The sequence below is a fragment of the Sciurus vulgaris genome, assembly GCF_902686455.1.
Source record: "Sciurus vulgaris genome assembly, chromosome: 1".
Lineage (NCBI taxonomy): Eukaryota > Metazoa > Chordata > Mammalia > Rodentia > Sciuridae > Sciurus > Sciurus vulgaris.
The window spans coordinates 135,324,018-135,342,931 of NC_136461.1; the positions used below are offsets into that span (position 1 = coordinate 135,324,018).

The 18,914-nt window shown below is 38.1% G+C and overlaps 1 protein-coding gene across 6 annotated transcripts in view; it reads left to right on the top strand.

The window, feature by feature from the left end:
- FAM110B (family with sequence similarity 110 member B) overlaps positions 1-18,914 on the top strand; it is a 144,416-nt gene that overhangs the window by 22,594 nt on the left and 102,908 nt on the right. For 4 of the 6 annotated variants that reach the window (XM_079111760.1, XM_079111758.1, XM_079111754.1 and 1 more), the window contains exon 2: positions 13,820-13,921. The exons of the other annotated variants lie outside the window; for them this stretch is intronic. The gene's annotated coding sequence lies outside the window, so the exon portion shown is untranslated. The remainder of the gene's footprint in view (positions 1-13,819; positions 13,922-18,914) is intronic. 6 annotated transcript variants of the gene reach the window in all.

Sequence of the window (18,914 nt, forward strand, 5' to 3'; positions counted from 1 at the left end):
TAACTATTCTTATGTTTTTAGATGCTCACTAAACGTATTTACAATTTTTGTATTTTTATCATTTTTTGATCTACTTGTTTTTTTGATTATTGAATGCAGAGTGCTAAAAATCTCCAACTCTGAAGATTTGTCTGTTTCTCTTTTGTTCTGCAAATTTTTGGTCATTTAGTTAGAGGTCCTAAAATTAGGTGCACATGTTTAGAACTCTCATGTTTTTGTGATGAATTGACTCTTTTGTCCTTAGCATAATTTTCCCTTCTTATCTCTTTAAGATCACTCGTCTTAAAGTCTACCCATTATGATATTAGCATACCACACCAAAATTCTTAAGATTAGTGCACGCATGTATGCACACACATACACACATTACCATTCTCTTTTTGCTTACCTCATCCTTGTATTAAAGTGTGTCTCTTATAATAGCATATGAGCATATAGTTAGATGTTGCTATTTTATCCAATCTTGCCAAACTCTGTTTTAATTGAAGAGTTTAGTTCATTTACATTTAGTGTAATTGACATAGATATTATTACATGTTGACATGGTTGACTTATGTCTGTTGTCTTCTTATTTGTCTCTTATTTGTCTGATCTGTTTGTTTCTTTCTACCTCATTTTGGACTCATTGTTTACTGATAGGTGCAGGGGTTACAGTTAGATAGATGTGTAGGTATTATACACAGGTATAGAATCACCATTTATATCGAATTTATACTGTCTTACTTCATATTCAATGTAAGAATCTCACACCTGTGTATTTCCATTTACTCCCCTTATATCCTTTGTGCTATCATTATATATGTTCTGCATGTGTTATAAATCTTACATTCTTTGCTTTACAGCCAATTATCATTTATATAAAGTTAAAAAACAACTTTTTAAAAATATGTATCTACACACTTACCATTTCTGTACTCTTCATTCCTTCTTAAAGATCTGGGTTTTTCAGTTTGGTCTTATTTTCCTTCAGCCTGAAGAACTTCCTCCTCTCACTTGTAGGACTGCTGGTGAGGAGCTTTGCTAGCTTTCATTTAGGTGAAAACTTCTTTAATTTGCCTTTTTTGAAGGATAATTTTGCCAAGTAGAATATTTAGGTTATCAGTTCCCCCACCCACTACTTTTGGCACTTTTAATATGTTCTATTCTGGCCTCCCTGTTCCTAATGAGAAGTTGGCTGTTGTCATTATCTTTGTTCCCCTGTACTAAACCCTGTATTTCATAAAAGTTAAATTATGCCTTATTTATAGCAGTTAGGCTATGGTAGGTGAGTTTTTTCTTTGTATTTATCTACTTGGAATTCTTCGAACTTCTTAGTTGATAGGTGGATTTTTTTCCAAATCTTATATATTCCATCCATATTTCTTCAAATATTTTAAATTCAAATAATTTTAATGTTATAGTTCTCCCTTTTCCCTGTAGGCATTCAAATATTTTGTTGTTTGATGTTATGATGCAAATCACTGATAGTTCATTCTTCCCTTTCTTTAATTTGGAAAACTTAAGTTTACTGATATCTGTCTCCCTGCAGTGTCTACATAGCAAGCCCATTCAGTGAATTTTTTAATTTCAAATATTGTTATTTTTAGTCTTAAGTTTTATTTAGTTCTATTTTACTTTTCGTTTCTGCCCTAAAATATTTCATCTCTTCTCCCAGTAGATCCATATTTTCCTATAAATTCTATAACATATTTGTTATGGTTGTATTAAAGTCCTTAACTACTAATCTCATTAACTGAGTCATCTGCAATTCTGTGCTTATTGACTATGTTCACTCTTAATTATGGATCATATTTTTCTGTTTCTTTGTATGTTTTGTAATTATTTTTACTATGTTCCTTGTGTTATGAATATAAATAGTATACTAAAATATATATGTATGTATATATATATGTACATATTTATTTCTTCTTTCTATAGTACAAACTCTTTCTTAATGGAAATTAGGGTAAGGGGCTGCACATTCAGATTTCTAAGAGTTAAGCTGAGGTTCTAGTTGTACTTTTATTTACTTCACCTAATCAGGCTTTTAAAAAATATTTGTTAATATTTCAGCTGGGAGAGGACTGAACTGTAATTCTAGATCTTTTGATTGAAGCATGAAGAGAGTTTATGGGCTACATGATTTCTCTCCGATCTTTAACCTAGCCATGGTTTGAAGTGGCGGTGGGAGTGTGGGGGTAGATCAGAAAGCTTATTAGAAGAAGTAATTTGCTTTGGTACTTGTTGTTCTTTCAGATTCTGGACCAGCCTGCCTGTTCGTAACCATCCTCTAAGGCCTGTCTGTTGCCTCTTTGTGGGCTTTCCCCTCTGGGACAGTCAGTCCTCAGATAAGAAAACCGATGTGGTTTTTAGCTCACTGAGGAAAGGCTTGTTTCTTGTTGACAATGTGATCATCAAGACTCCTTTGCTTTTTATTACTCCTTGCTAGACCCATAGAAAGTTACACTTTTGTTTGTGTGGATGAATTTACTTATAACCATGAGATCCAAGACCTTTAATCTGCACCTTATTCTTATTGGATATGAAAGTCTCATATGCATTTTTAAAGCATGTGCCCCAAAAGTATGGAATGGCAGTAAATTCTCTTACCTTTCAAATTCTGTTTGGGCTTCACTAGTGGAAAGTACTGGCCAATGATCAGTGCCCAATTGCATATGTGACATTTTTCTAATCCTTCTTTTATCCAGGTCTAAAATCTGTGATATCTGTGCTAATTTAACAAGCCACCACTGGTGAAAGATCCTTGTTGCATATCTAAAAGAGAATAAAAATAAAAGAAACTAAAAATAAAACCAAATGTTCTTCTTTGGACTTGTCCTGAAATCCTGATTTTAGTTATGAAACCTCCCAACCACATGTAGCAGGAAAGAAAACATGAAAAGCTAAATATGTATAATTGATTAGCATTATTACTATTAGTGGTTGCAATATAATCGATTATTTACTGGTGTTAAATAAATTATTTCATCTTCAGAACAACCCTGAGTAGAACTGAGATTCCAGTTTGGGGTTGATTGCAAAATGTATACCTTTGACCACTAAGTTCTAAGTGTCATCTTGCTCAACCACTTATTGGTTAATCAGCAGTATTTTATCCAGTATCTACTGTGTTGATTTGAGAGTGGAGCGTGATAAATATGAAAGCATTCAAAGACTCTGTTTGTGAAACATGTAATATAGTTGGGGAAGTAAGGCTTACACAAAACAGCTAAAGAATGCTACAAAGGATCATATGATAAATGGTAGATTTTATAGAGCGAGTTGTATTTTTTTAATCATGCAATTTAGTATAGGCTGAGCATCTCTAATCCAAAAAGTTTAAATGCTGCAAAATTCAAAACCTTTTGAGGGCCAAAATGGTGTCAAAAGTCTGATGCTTCAGTGTATGCAGACTTCATTTCATGCACAAGAATTATTCAAATTATATAAAATTATATTTAGACTATGTGTGTACAGTAATATAAAACATAATGAACTTTGTGTTAAGACTTGGATCCTGTCCCTGGGAGTCTCATTATCTATATGCAGATTATTCTCAAATCTGAAAAAAATCTGAAATCTGAAATTTACAGTCTCTTTCTTGGCCATTCACTCATATCCATGTTGATTTCCTTGAAGCCATTAAAGACAGGGTGTGTGCGACAGATGTTAAATGTGGAATGTTCACTTATTTTACAGATGTGCCTTGTGGCCCAGCTCACATACTTCTCAGGCTGATCTCAGTACTGAGGTTCTGGGGTACACCAGTGAGCAGCATTCTGGGGTCCTTTTGATGCTGTCAGACTCTTGTTTTCATAAATGTGATGGTTTATATTTAGCCTGCCCATTCACAGGGGCCTTGCTGGTGATAAGTGTAGTGCTCAGTGGGCTGCCTGGTGAGCGGACGCAGGGCGGCAGGTCGGCAGCTGCCCACACAGCGCTCTGCCCGCTTGAACCTGCCTGGTGTCGCCTGGCTGAGGCAGGCAGCAGGCAGGCGCTGGGTTTGCCCTGCAGTCTGGCTCTCACCTCGGGCCTTGGGCAGCCTACGACCAGAGCACCCTATGACCTCGAGGCCCTGGGGGGAAGGCAAGGAGGCATGACAGCACCCCCAGCTGTCAGTCTGCCACCCTAGCCAGCCATTGGTCCATTTGTCAGCTTGTGCTAGACAGCCATTGGCTTAATCCCTAGCCTGCAAGTTTTAACTGCTCAGCAATTGGCCTGATTGGCAGGGAAATTCAACTACTTGAGGAAAGCTCCCCGCCATGCCCTCTCCTGTGCGCAGCTCTCTCTCTTCAGGGCAGACACTGTTCCTCTACCTAATAAAATCTCTTGTGTGAGTTCCCATCTGGAGTGGTTTGTCTGGGCACCTTTTCACTTTTCAATAAGTACCTGGCTCTATGCTTCTATCCTGAAGTTTTGGCGCTCCCTGACATGAGAAAGGGGAAGTGCCCGTGGACACACACTAAAGTATGGAGGAACCAAGGGACATGATGCTGAGTGAAATAAGCCAGCCACAAATGGAAAAACACTGCATGATTCCACTTACATCAAGTACAGAGTAGTCAGTGGTGACAGGAAGTGGAATAGTGATGGGCAGTGCTGGGGCAGGAAGGAGGGGAGATTTATTCAATGGGAACAGAGTTTTAGTTTTTCAAGATGTGAGGAGGGTTCTGGAGATGGATGGTAGTGATGTGAATGTACTTAATGCCCCTGAATGGTACACTTAAAAATGATGAAGATGACAAATATTATGCTATGTGTATTTATCACACTTAAAAAAATATAATGATATAAAACACAATGTCTCAATAAAATCCATGTTTAAGTTTTTAATAGGAAAAGAGAAGTGCCCAGCCGATTGCGTTCCATTTTGCTCACATTATGCAAATTTTGGTGTTGATGTTGGTATGGTATAATTCTACAATTGCCTCTTAATGTGATGAATAGCTTTTCTTAGGGAAAGCCAGGAGGAGAGATTCTCTGGGCTGCCATCATTGCCACCTCAGCACTGGGGAGGTCTCTAATTATTCTCCTAACACACACAAGAGACAGGCTCAGGCTGTTAGTGATTAGTCTCTCAAAGAACAGAAGACCAATGTGGGAAAGTTGAGCCCTTCTGCACGAGTAGAACCAGAGCTTGTGTGTCTTTCAGACAGCTTGAGCCTTACCAGTCCCTGGCCCAGAGATTGAATTTTATTAGGGAAAAAAGAAAAGGAACACTTTCATTTTATCAAAATTCTGTCTTAAGTGGTATTTGGCAGTATGCCAATTTATAATCATAGAAAACAGAAATTTGTTGACAAAATTTCTTGGCATGATATTATAGGGTACTTAAATATTATATAACTTTTTTTCCAGCAGCACAGTGATTGATTTAATAACTAGTCTTTTAAAAATAATAATCTAAAGATCATCCTTGAGAATATCATTGCCTTCTGCCTTAGGTAATTGTAAGTTCCTTATTTCTGTGTTTTTTTTTTAAGGAATATTTCCTATAATTTAAGTTAAAAAAATTTGCATGTAAAATCTTAGTAACTACAAAGACACATTTTCTTCAACAATTTCTGCTAGATAAAGAGGTACAGTGACTTCGAAGAACTATGCTGACCTTAAAGGAAATATCTGTTAATGCATTTTGGATGTAGGAAATCTCTGGGGCTATAAAAATTTAAACATTTTTAAGGATGTGGCTCCTCCTCTCTTCCCAGAATGGCTTGGTCATCCCACAACTATTTCAAAGTCACTCTTGCTTACATTCATAAATCTGGATCTAAGTGCAGCTGCTCCTGGCAGTCTGGCAGAGAACTTTATATAAACTCTAGGTTTACTTTATGATTTTATTAACCTTTTCTAAATGAGTTATTATTTCCAGCTACTGACTCATAATCTTTGAAACCTTAAGGAATGACAAAATTATTAATTGAATCACATCTACCTAATAATGTGCTAGTTTTAAAATCATGTGTTTGTATAATAAGAGGTGTGTTCTGAGTACCATTTTTAGGAGTGTTAAAAATTAATGTTTGAGATATATAACACTCTTTTTTTAAAAAACATGTTCTTTGCAAACAGGTGCATTTATTCTTAATTTGCAGCCAATTAATTTATCCTGAAAAAGTGGAATAGTGGAAGTGGAATAGTGGTGGGCATTTTTTTTTTTTTAAACCCAGAGAAACACAGGGGTCTATTTCAGCTCAGTCTGAATAAATAAATTATTGGGAAACTTACAAGGCTTCTTTAAAGGTGTCTTTGCAGTGTGTGGAGAACGTTACAGTGAGGTGATGATGGTCTTTTTAATTTGAGCCTCATGAAGATACCTTTCATTGTACGATCTTGTCTTTTTTGGAAAGAAAGGGAAATTGTCTAGGTAGTTCTGAAATTAATGATCCATAATCAAAAGGGGGATAGAAAAATCCTTTGTTAAGTGACTCCTTTGTGCATGGCATATTTATATGTTATTTTGTCAAAATACCTTTCTCCAAACTAGTAATTGTTTTCATTTGTGTATGAAAAAGCCAGTTGCCTGTTAGACTTGTCCAGGGCTTGTAACTAGTAACACTGGCCAGGATTTAACCTCAACTCTGCTTTATTTGATACCATTAGGAACAGTCAGCTGGCATTCAGTGAGAGTGCCCTGGGTGGATTACTTTGCCAAGTCCTTCTAATACATTGCCATTTAGTCCTCACAGTGACCCTTGGAGGTAAGGACTGTAAGTGTCTTCATGTTACAGATCAGGAGACTGGGCCTTTAAGAGGTTACACTAGTTACTCAAGGTCAAATAGTGCCACAGAGGCAGGATTCAAACCCAGCTGACTTCAGAATGCCCAGGAGTGTTCACCTGGGGATCATTTTGGCTCCTGTACTATATTCCCACTACCACTGCCTGGATCCTCTGGAGAGTTGCTCACCTCGTATCATCCCTAGTCTCAAGATAACAGTATTTTCAGGGGCTTACTCTGTACCTGTTGCACAATCAACATTGGTACACCACTGATGATTAAGACCAGACGGGACAAAAAAAAAGTATGGCTAACTGTGCTGTCTTGGAATCCCTGACTCATACATAAATTTCTATGATGTGTTATATCCAGAACTAAATCCCAGGGATTGAGATAACCTGGCGGGGCTTATAGGTTAGTAGGGAGATACAGCTGTACCTAATCTTTAGATCTAGGGGAATGTTTTCATGGAGATAAGTAGGGTGCTGGGGCATGAAAAGGAGGAAGGGGTAGAAGCTTAGAATACCTCTCAAAGATGGAATCGTCTGAATGAAGGATGAATGGGCTGAAGACTCCAGACACACACCAGGATGCACGAGGGGTGTTTCAGACAGCAGATGGCATGTGCACAGCATGAAGGCAAGAAAGCTGCAGCCTGATCAGCGGGCCTTGCGATAGTTCTGAAAAACTAGGATATAGCATAGGAAGGGCAGTGGCTCATGAGGCTAACTCCATAGGAGGCCTGGTCTGCCATCCAGGAGGCTTTTTTGCTTCAATCCTGGAGGTGTAGAGGAGCCCTGGAAGAGCATAAGGATTGTGAGCAGGGGCAAGGAGGGCTGCCAAGTGGAAGTTGAAAGCCTGGGTGTTGGGAACCGAGTTGGGAGGAAAGGTAATCATCCAGGGACCACATCAAAGGTTAAACATTAGAATTCTACCTGAATTCATAGCTGCTGCCAGGTCTCTGCTTTTCAAGGTAGTCCATTCAAACGTGAGATTGTCCAATTGCTGGGATGCCATACTGCTTCTCTGTCTACTGCTCAGAAAGTTTTGTCTTCCACGTGGCCATCTACCTTCCACTTTGAGGCCCTTCCCTAGAGGATTTAAATGTTTCTAGGTCCCCTTATAATCTGCACATACTTCAGTTTGTCAAGATCTGGTAGTTCTCAGCACCTTTATCAGCTTGGAGGGTGTAGTGGGTACAGATTCATGCATCATCTTCAGGATTTAGTAGTAGAGGGTTGAAAACACTCTAAAAGATTCAGGCACCTTTTTCTGGTATTAGATGGGGGGCTTGTGAATTCTTCCAGATCACATTAGAATGTCACCATTATTCCCTAAATGAATTGATCAGATCAAACCACAATACTACTTACATAGATTTGAACTGAACTCTCTACTTCTGGTAGTTCAGCCTGGTAGTTCAATTTAACTGGTAGTCATGTCATTGTTAACAGTTGAGGGACAGCTGCCTTTTTCACATACAGTGAATTTTAACTTCTAGCACAAAATGCAGGACTTACATTTTCATGTATGATGGGCTTTGTGTGGGTAAGGACTTTCTTACCCAATCTTGGTGTCTTTTTCCAACTAATGTAGTGACCATCATGTGGAAGTCCTGCAAAAATGTTTGTTACACGAATGCAGTTGGGTTATTTTTTGACTGATATTTGATATTAATACTATAAAATTATTGTTCCAACTTAGCTGTTTAGACATGAAGTTGTTGTGCAACATTTTAACCATTTTCAACCTTGAATCACCTGTAATTTTGATAAACTTGTCTTTAGTCTTTATTTACATTATAGATAAGGATGCCCATTGAACTCAAGGACAAAGTCTTGTGGATGTTAAGAGGTGTTTCCCACTTGGTGTATTTTTAAAAGTAGTTTTGGACTTGATTACTAATCTGTCTTATATTTCTTCAAGTTTTCACACTTGTGTTCTTCCTATCCATTTTTTAGCAGTCTTCCATCTCCCATATGCTACCCTCCATGGATTATCAATAGTTTTAGAAAGTTTATCCTCTTGCATTGAAGAGGCTAATCCTAAACTGAGTATTATTAGGCTGCTTTTTGGAACTATTTTGTAAGGCTACTATCCTTTGGAAGTAGGATGGTGGAATAGTTTTAGTAAGCAGAATTACTGACTGTTGGATTTTCTTTTTTGGTGGTCTCTGGGTACTTAGCCACCACCGATTGCTGTAATCCTTATTGAATATTTGGAAAAGTTGAATACCATATGCTGAAGGACTTTGAGGTCTTAATGATAAGGTTTTAGAATTTTTAGGTATATGATGGTGGCACTGAGGTTATTATTATTTTTAAAATTTTATTTAACTTTTCAGCTTTTTAATTTTATTTTTAAAATTCTAGTTAGTTATATATGACAGTAGAATGCACTTTGATACATCATTCATAGATGGAGTATGATTTCTCATTCTTCTGGTTGTACATGATGTGGAATCCCACCAGTCGTGTAGTTATATATGTACATAGGGTAATGTCTGATTCATTGTACTACCCTTCCCCACGATATGCCCTCCCCTCCCTTCATTCCTCTCTACCTGATCTAAAAAGTAACTCTACTTTTCTCTAGCCCCTGCCTGCTTATTGTGAATTAGCATCTGCATATCAGAGAAAACATTCAGCCTTTGGTTTTTTGGAATTGGCTTATTTTACTTAGTATGATATTCTCTGACTCCATCCATTTACCTGCAAATGCCATAATTTCATTCTTCTTTAAGGCTGAGTAATAGTCCATCATATGCATATACCACATTTTCTTTATCCATTCATCTATCGAAGGGCTTCTAGGTTGGTTCCATAGTTTATCTATTATGAGTTGAGCTGCTGTATACATTGATGTGGCTGTATCACTGTAGTATGTTGATTTTAAGTCCTTGAGTATAAACTGAGGAGTGGAATACCTGGGTCAAATGGTGGTTCCATTCCAAATTTTCTGAGGAATCTCCATACCATTTTACATAATGGTTGCGCCAATTTGCATTCCCATCAGCAACGTACGAGCATACCTTTTACTTAAACCCCTTTTGTGTATACAGTTAAACTGACTGACTTTCAGTGTATAGCTCAATGAATTTTTACGTATGCACAGTCATGTACCCTCTGCTCCAATTTGAACACATCCTCTTATGCCTGTTTTCATCAGTCCCGTCCCCACACTTGAATCCTGACATTCCTTGATCTGCTTCAGTTGCCACCATTTTGCTTTCCTTAAAATTTCTTGTAAATAAGATTAAAAATTTAGTCTTTTATATTTGGGTTCTTTCCCATAATGTAGTGCTCTTGAGATTCATTTATATTGTTATATATTTCGATTATTCTTCCTTTTTATTGCTGAGTAATATTTCCCATTAGTAATACACCATAATTTGGTTATCCACTCACCAGCTGATGGACATTCAGGTTCTTTCAAGTTTGGGACTGCTGTGAATCAGGCTGCTGTTACATTTTCGTTCAAGTCTGTGTGGAATCTGTGTGTTTAAATTTCTCTTGGGTTGAAGCCTAGGAGTAGAACTGCTAGATCATATGGTAAGCATGTGCTTTAGTTGTTGAGAAACTGCCAAATGGTTTTTTGAAATACCACAGCATTTTAAATTTTCCATCATTATTGTGTGAGAATCTCTTGTAAATACTTAGAATTTTCAGGTTTTAAATTCAGTCATTCTAGTTACAATGGTATCTCATTAAGGATTTATTTACTTTTTTCTTACTAATTATGTTGAAAATCTCATTCTATGCTTGCGTGGTATTTGTTTATTTTCCTTCTTAAAAACTTGTTTGGAAATCTTGTCTCCCCCACCTTAGTATGGTTGTTTGACACTGAGTTGTGTTTTTTTTTTTTTTTTTTTTTTTTTTTTAACACTGAGTTTTAATGCTATTAGTGACATTATATGAAGAAATAGAAGGAAGCTATCATTGGCACTTGATGTCTGCAGGCTATTGGTTCCAAGACTCTTCTTGGATACAAAAATCTGAGGATGCTCAAGTTCCTTATATAAAATTGCACAGTATTTCCACAGAACCTATGCACATCTTCCCATATACTTGAAATCATTTCTAGGTGATTTTTAATACTGTAAATATTATGTAAGTAGTTATTATACTGTCTTGGTTAACATCTGTACATGTTCAGTACTGATGCAAATTTATTTTCCTGAATATTTTTGATCTGTGGTTGGTTGCATCTGCAGATGGGAAGTCTGCAAATTTCCCATCATAACTAAATTTAGTTGCTTTCAGAGTTTTTATAAAGATCATCCTTAATGGCTGTTTTGTTCCTTGAACTGTTTTTGCTTTGGGGGACAGGTGTAGAGGGGGTTCTTCTGTCATCTCCTGGCCTGTTTTAGCTTGTCTGACCTTGCTTCCTTATATCTACTCCTCAATTCATTTGAATCTGTCAACTCACAGTCTCTGGAAAAACCACCTGTGGATTTATTAACTACAGCTCCCCTTGAACACACCCTCACACAAGCACACTCATCCCACACAAACCTCGGCTCCAGGGCCACGTGAGGGCCTCTCTGGCCCTTGTCATTCTTCGGTCTGCAGTGGGCAGCGCAGTTTCTTGCTGTTCGGATCCTGTATACCAGCACTGTGCGGTTTAAGAATAAACTCTTGACTGTGAATATCGAATGCCCCTTGAGCATGTTCCAGAGTTTTAGAGAATACAGGTCCTGTCTGATATGATGGACCTTATACTAAGTCATTTTGAAATTCTTAGTTTAAAAACTGCTTTGACTAAAGAATACCTTATTTTGCTCCATAGGTATGGATAAAATTTACTTGAAAATGTATTGTAGAAACACTATGATTTGACTATAAATAAGGGAGGAAAATCATATTTTTAGAGTAACCATATCTAGGTTAGACAACCTAGGAGTATCCCAAATTTTATTTCAGATTTCTCATGGGCCTTAATTGCTTATTAAGCTTTATCATTGGAGTGAAAGGTACAATGTGCTCCTGATAATTTTAAACAGTGCTTTATATTGAAATAAAGTTGTGTTGATATATCTACTGATGTTTGTGTTAGGTAAGGATAATTGCTTTTGTTTTACATTAAAATAGATGAAATTTTCAGCTCTTAAGAGGTTCTTTATGGAAATTAAAGATCAGCTATGATCTCTTAGAGCCCTGGGTTGGCATCTAGGGAATCCGAGACCTAAGGTGGGCTTAGCCGTGTGGTAGTTACTTAACTATTCTGGCTTTCTTCATTTGTGAAATTAATCAGCTGGAGAACATAACCATAAGGTCCGTAAGTCTTAAGCATATTTACTTTGAATTAGATTTATTAGGAATGGTTGTGGTTTCACATGGGAATTTTGAAGATAAATCAAACTTTGAATTTCTTCATTTGTGGTATTTTTTCCCATTACATTCATCATTGCATGACTTTTCTACCTCTGAATCATTATAGTCAGGGTAGAGCTCTTCATTATTTTCCCTCTTAAAAAATGTGAGAAAGAAAAGGCAAAAATAACGAGAAAGAAGAAAAAGAATTTTTGATCCAAGTTTTGTTCAAAATAAAATACTGGTTGCAAAATACTACAGTACAAAACCATTTTCTTTGTTATGGTGGGCCACAGTAAAATTTAAACAGGTTTAAGCATACATTAAAATTTCTCTAAAGTAATATTAAAATCATATGATCTTTTTTAGTTTGAATTTCTGAAATGCCACCTACTGTATTTCAGCAGGCAAATAAAGACTTAAATTATGTATACAGAAGCAACCAAAAAGAGCCCTGGAACTTGGTGTCTCTATTTCTATTTTAATCTAATACTAGATATCACTCTGTTCTTGTTGAACATTGTTAGGCAATGAAACAGGAGTAAGTGGTTTTGAAAGTTTTATATGTGAAAAGTGGGAAGTATTAGCCAAGCTTTCTCTCGTTTCTTTGAAGCTATACAATATCTAGGTCAAGATTTTTAGCCTTACTAATACATTTCAGGCATATCATTCATTACACATGGCTCCAGAACAGAGATAATGATGATTGGGAATCTGGCATAGATCTGAATGAAGAACCACTTATCCATCATCTGTTCCAGTCCCAAGCACATCCTTAAAATATTTTACTATTGGTTACTCCTCTAATCATGCAAAATATACACTGAATCTCAATAAAGAAGATATCTATTGCAGCCAGAACATTTTCCTTCCCTGTCTGCTAGCTCCCACTTTCAAGTAAACAAAGATTCAGTCATTTGCGCTGATGGCATCCAACAAAAGCAGATGTGAGAGAGAAGGCAGTGGAAATCTCCACCACAGTCTTTTCCTTTGAGTTGCCAGATGTCCAGATAACCATCACTTTCATGATTCAGCCAAGTGTCTCCAAATACAGTAACAGCCGTTAAACACATCCCACAGACCTGGGGAAGGGGCATGTCTTAAGGTGCCTCCGTTTCTCTTGCCCTTTGTAAAACTGAGCCATGTTCTTTCTGGGCCAGTGATGTGCTTACTCGGTGTTAATTTTTTCCCCTTCCTGAAAACAAAATGTGGTTTACTCAGAATTTTGGTAGGTGTAGTCTCCTAGATCTGTCCTCCACCCAGGAAGAAAGAGCCCAAGGATAGGTAGGAATGTGTTCCTGTTTGTGAGCGGAGGTCAGGACTGCATTTGGAGGACAGGACAAGCTCCAGTACTTGTCTCTTAGTACTTTCTTCTTTGGCAACATGAACTAAGTTCCTAAAGCACAAATCTCTGTTCCCTTCCCCAGTTTCACTGCGGTTTGTCAGGAGGCTTCATTTCCTGCCTGATTCTATGGACTGGGAGGGTGGACAAGTTTGGTTGGGCCATGTTAAGTTTGGAAGGATGCAGAGCCAGGGTCTTTGGGCTAATAGCAATCCCCTGGCTCTCCTCTGGGCGTTTTTCCATTGAATACACAAACAATCCTATCCCATAGTTGATTTTTGTTTTCTTCTGGAATCAATTTAAAGTTTACTAGAGCAGCTAAATTAGAAAAGGGCTTCGAACCCAACTTTTCCCTAGTTGTATTAGGAAATCTGTAATTCCATGAAAATCAGTTTCCTTTTAATGCTACCTTTAAATCACTTTTATTCTCCAGCATAAATTTTAATCCATGTCCATTTCCTTTTAGAAATTCCTGATTTGGACATTCAGACCACCATTCCTGTTTTTTTCTGAGTCTTGAATTGGAAGCTACCAGGACACTCTCTAAGACCTGAAAGCAATATAAAAGGTAATTCAGTTTAAAAGTTATACCAAATTCATGTGTAAATATGATCATAAGTAAATAAAACCCTCTATATGTTTTTTTGGTATCCTTCCCCATTTTTTTCTGCCTTTTCCATTTTTTATTAATTTTTCCTTCCCCTTTTCTCCTTGTGTCTCCTGACCTCCTTCCCTCTGCTTTGCTCCCTTCTTCCCATATTCATTTGGCACACATTTGTGAAGTGTGTGTTGGGCCACACACACTTGACCCCTTGCACTCTGGCTGTCACAGGTGAGAATGACAGAAATTGTCTCCGTGAACATGGCTGTTTCCATCCTGTGCCTTCTGCGGGGATAGTGCTGCTGCCATTGGTCTGGTTGAGAGGCTGGTCCCAGCACCTGCCTCTCGCCCCCCCCTCCCCCTCTTGGCCCTCAGATGTACTCACTTCTCCCAGCTGAGCTTGCCTGGGTATTTGCTTGCTGTGACTTTTTCTGGGAATTCTGAACCCTCTTTCTGTTTATATTTAAATTCCCTAATTTGGAATGTTAGGTCAGAATTACTCAAGGGATAAGTAAAACAGCAATAGTGTACTGTTCCCCAACTAGCGAATATGAGACTGTTCCCACTGGATGCAAAACCTGGTGTATTTTTTCCAAACACTTACCATAATATGTATGTTGCAAAAAATTAGTTACAGGTATAGAATAGAGAATGTTTCTATCTACTTTAAAGCCACTTACCAGAAAAAGTGTTGATTAGATATAGGTGCATAAACTTTAGTTATTATTCTCTTCATGCAAATACTATTGTTAATAAATGTGTTTGGTCCACAATAAATGCCTTTACCCTAAAAGTGAAAATATTTGGGGTAAAGGTGTCTCACAATTTTTGCTTTATGTCATGCCTTATTCTTGTTTTTGAACCTTGCTAATTTAAATGGTAATATTTTTGAGTTTGGGGCCACTGACTTGGGTTATTTTGATGGTATTGTTTTTTTTTTTTTAAATAGCTGCCCCTTGTCTGCTGTTTCACTTTCCAAGGTTTCAGTTACCTGTGGTCATCTGCATTTGGAAAATAGTAAATGAAAAATTCTAGAAGTAAACAATTCATAAGTTTTAAATCATGTGCTATTCTGAGAGACACTTGAATACATGAACTCTGTTACTGCAGCAGATGATCTGATAACTGAGATGGCTACTAAGTGACTGACAGTGCATCGTGATGGACAAAGGGATGATTCACTCGGGTGGGATGACAGTGCAAGATGTCACGCCCCACTCAGAATGGCTTTCTAATGATTAACAGAGAAGCAATCAACAGTAGCCTAACCCTACATCACAGTGCCCACTCATTCACCTCACTTCATTGTGTCTTCTCACATCATCATAAAAAGGGAGAATTCTGTATAAAATACTGACAGAGACCAGCCACACATGTAACTTTTATTGTAGTACATTGCTATAACTGTTCTGTTTTATTATTGTTGTAAAACTCTTGCTGTGTAATTTATAGGTTTAAATTTTATCACAGGTATGTATGTATAGGAAAAAAACATGCTGTGAATAGGGTTCTGTACTCTCTCTAGTTTCAGAATTCCTCTGGAAGCCTTGGAACATAGTTTCTACAGATAAGGGGAGCTACTGCAGTCAGCTCACATAGAGGGGTGCCCGCTTCCCCTTGCACTAATGCATGCCTTGTTCCAGCGTTCCCTGGAGAACCTGGACTTGGGTTGCCCAGTCACAGTGAGTACCCTTACCCTGGGTGCTGGGCAGGAGGGGTGAGCTCCTTGGCTGTGGTGCCTCCACTCCCATGTGGCTCTTGAGATGTTGGTTTCATTTTTTGCAGGGCTTCCATCTGTCCTTAAGTCAACAATGTAAGTTAGCCACGCATTTGTTAGTCTAGTGGTTTCCTTCTGCAGCAACTTCCTCTTTTTTAAAATATTTTTATTTGTTCTTTTTAGATATAGATGACAGTAGAGTGTATTTTGACCTGTTACACATACATGGAGTATAACTCTCTCTAATTGGGATCACATTCTTGTGATTGTACATGATGTGGAGATTCATTGTGGTGTATTCATATATGAGCAGAGGAAATTTATGTCCGGTTCATTCTACTGTCTTTCGTATAGTCCTATTCCTAATCCTAGTCCTGTTCCTATCCTCCTTCCCTTTCCCCTTTGCCTAATCAGCTGGACTTCTACCCTGGCTTGTACTCCATCCTGGGAGGACAAGTGTCCTCTCCTTTCTCTTATTCAACCCCCACCTTTTCCTTTTAACCTTTATTAACCTCCTCATAAATTGACCACCTCATCACATTATTTCCCCCAGCTTGTCCAATGTTGTCCTGATTCCAGAAGTTCACTGACCCACATGTTTGTCTGGTTTCCTGTACTGTCCCCTCCTGAGGCAGCTTCTGCCTTTATAAGCTCAGTTACCAAGGACCTACTATGGTCCAAGTATAGAGTTGACCTTAGTAATCAAGTGACGGAGGACTGTTGAGTGGACATTTGAGCTCTTTATTCTGGGATGTTCACACTCCAGCAAGTCAGAAGCACTGTCCTTTGGTTTATTTTTCTAGGGACCATTGAGCTTTGCCAGTTTTGAGGCAGGACTTCTGTTTTCCTGTGGTGAGTTTCTTCAGGAAACCTGGGGGAGGGTGTTCCACCCAGATTTATCAGTTGACTTGTGGGGTAAGGTCTGGCTCTGCCCAGACCAACTCAGGCCTCCTGGCCATCTGCAGTCACAGCTCTTCTCATGGACAGGACTCGGGAGCCACGTTTCTTACCACAGTGGATGAGAGTGTGGGCTCTGGTGTTGAGGAGGACCTGGGTCAGCACCCAAGGTCTGCCACAACACATGTGGCCCTGCCTGGGAAGGGTGTTGACTCTCTGTGCCCCAATCTGTGCTCAGTCTAATCAGGATAATTATGAGTGCTTATATCCTAGGATTCTTGTGAGGACAAAGTGAGTTAGCTGCTACATGGCCTGACACATGGGAAATGTTTACTATAGTTTGAGCATTTCTAATCTGAAAATCTGAAATGCTCCAAAATCCAAAACCTTTTGAGCACTGATGTGATGCCAACAAGTGGAAAAAATTCCATACCTGAACTAATATCACAGGCAAAAGCAGGCACACTAAAAATATTGTACAAAATTACCTGCAGGCTGTGTGTGTACAGTGTATACGAAACATAAATGAATTTCATGTTGAGACTTGAGTCCCATCTCCAAAATATCTCATTATGTAAAGCAGATATTCCAAAAACAAAAACAAAAAAACCTCCAAATCCAAAATACTTCTGGGTCCAAGTATTTCTGATAAGGAATACTCAACCTGTACACGTTCATAGTTTTTGTTACTATGAACTTCTACAGTACAGATGATAAAGTCTACTTTGTAGTGTTGCTCTGAGCAATGAATGAGTTGGTGTGTTCAGAATACATTGTATCAGGTACAGAGCGCACACTATAGAAGTAGGAGCCCTCTGTGATAATGGTAAAATAATAATAGCATCATCAGAACACGGTGTCCGTGGTAGGACAGATATTGTGACCGTGAATACTGACTAATATCTAAAAACTATTAGGGAAGAATGGCTACAAGTTCAGTAATCTCATCATCAGTTTATTAAATCATTGTCTATATTTTGGTCACAAATGTTCATTCATAGACATTTGGTTGTGATTGGCTTTTGGAGTGAATAGTCAAGTTACATACTCATAAAATCCTTTTGTTCTTATTAATTCCCATCTTTTTAAATATAAAAGATAGCATATTCTTGGATTTTTATGAAACTTTAAAACCAACTTAAGAATTAATATAGTAGATCTTGAATAACATTAGATTACATTAGCATACCCAGGTCTTTGGTTATATTATATATATGTAATTATTTTGGTCTGATTAGATGATATCTTTTGTTCTTCTTAAATGTGAAGTATACTAAAGTATTATCACCTATTATTATGTTGTTCCAAAAGGTTAAGAGGGGAAGTGGACTGAAAGCTATTGACATTCAAATCTACTATACCTAAATTAAATGAGACTTATTTAAAAACTTTGGCATTCATTCCTCTGTCTTTGAACCAAAAACACATTTGATTCCTTGGCATATTAGGGAATTTTCTCACCACTTGTTTCACACATTTGCTTCTTATCATTTGAAGCAAATGACATTGCATGTCATCAAACTGTCTTTTAGAACTGGAGATATAGCTCAGAGGTAGAGTATGCTTAGCTGCATGCAACACTGGGTTCAATCCTCAGTACCACCAAGAAACAAAAATCTTTTAAAGAAAAGAGCATGTGATTATATAATTCATTGTGAATCACCTTAGCAAGTGCATGTGTCCAAGCCTTTCTGGCAGTGGAGACCTGTCTTGTTATCTTTGCCCCTGTGTCTGGCATCGGGCTTGTGTAGTGCGGAGCAGATGGAAACTGAATTGAAATCGCAGCAAGGGAATTGGGCAAGTGAAAACCCATTTGATAGAATGCTGAGAACATGATGAGTTTTCAAATTTGCCTTTAGTATTACTGTGATAACAGTTTAAACCATCTAGAAAGGCATTGCAGTGGAGGGGCCCTGTGTTTGTGAATGCACTTAGCCTAGTTCTTTGTTGTATCCTGTTTAGGATTCTGATGGGCTGGAGTCTCTGCTTTCCTTCTGCATTTTCTCCCTGCTTCCCTCCTTCCCCCTTCTCCTCCCTCCTCTTTCCTTGTAATTGAGACCTTAAACAAAGAACCCTGCTCTTGCAGTGCTTCAGTGGCCTATGCCTCTTCAGAGAAGGTCCTGATGAAAATTCCATGGAGCAGCAGCATCTAGCCTGAGTAATGATACCACTCCCCTGTGTTTCTGCTATTGTTGTGACTTGTGTTCTGGAAGGCACCTTACATGGGCTCCTGCAGGGGAGGCTGTAGTCAGCCACTCTGGGAATCCACAGTGGCATATCTCTGATACTAACTTCAATCCACTTCTCTGAGTGGTTTCATCAGTGCCTTTGCTACATCTTTTCTCA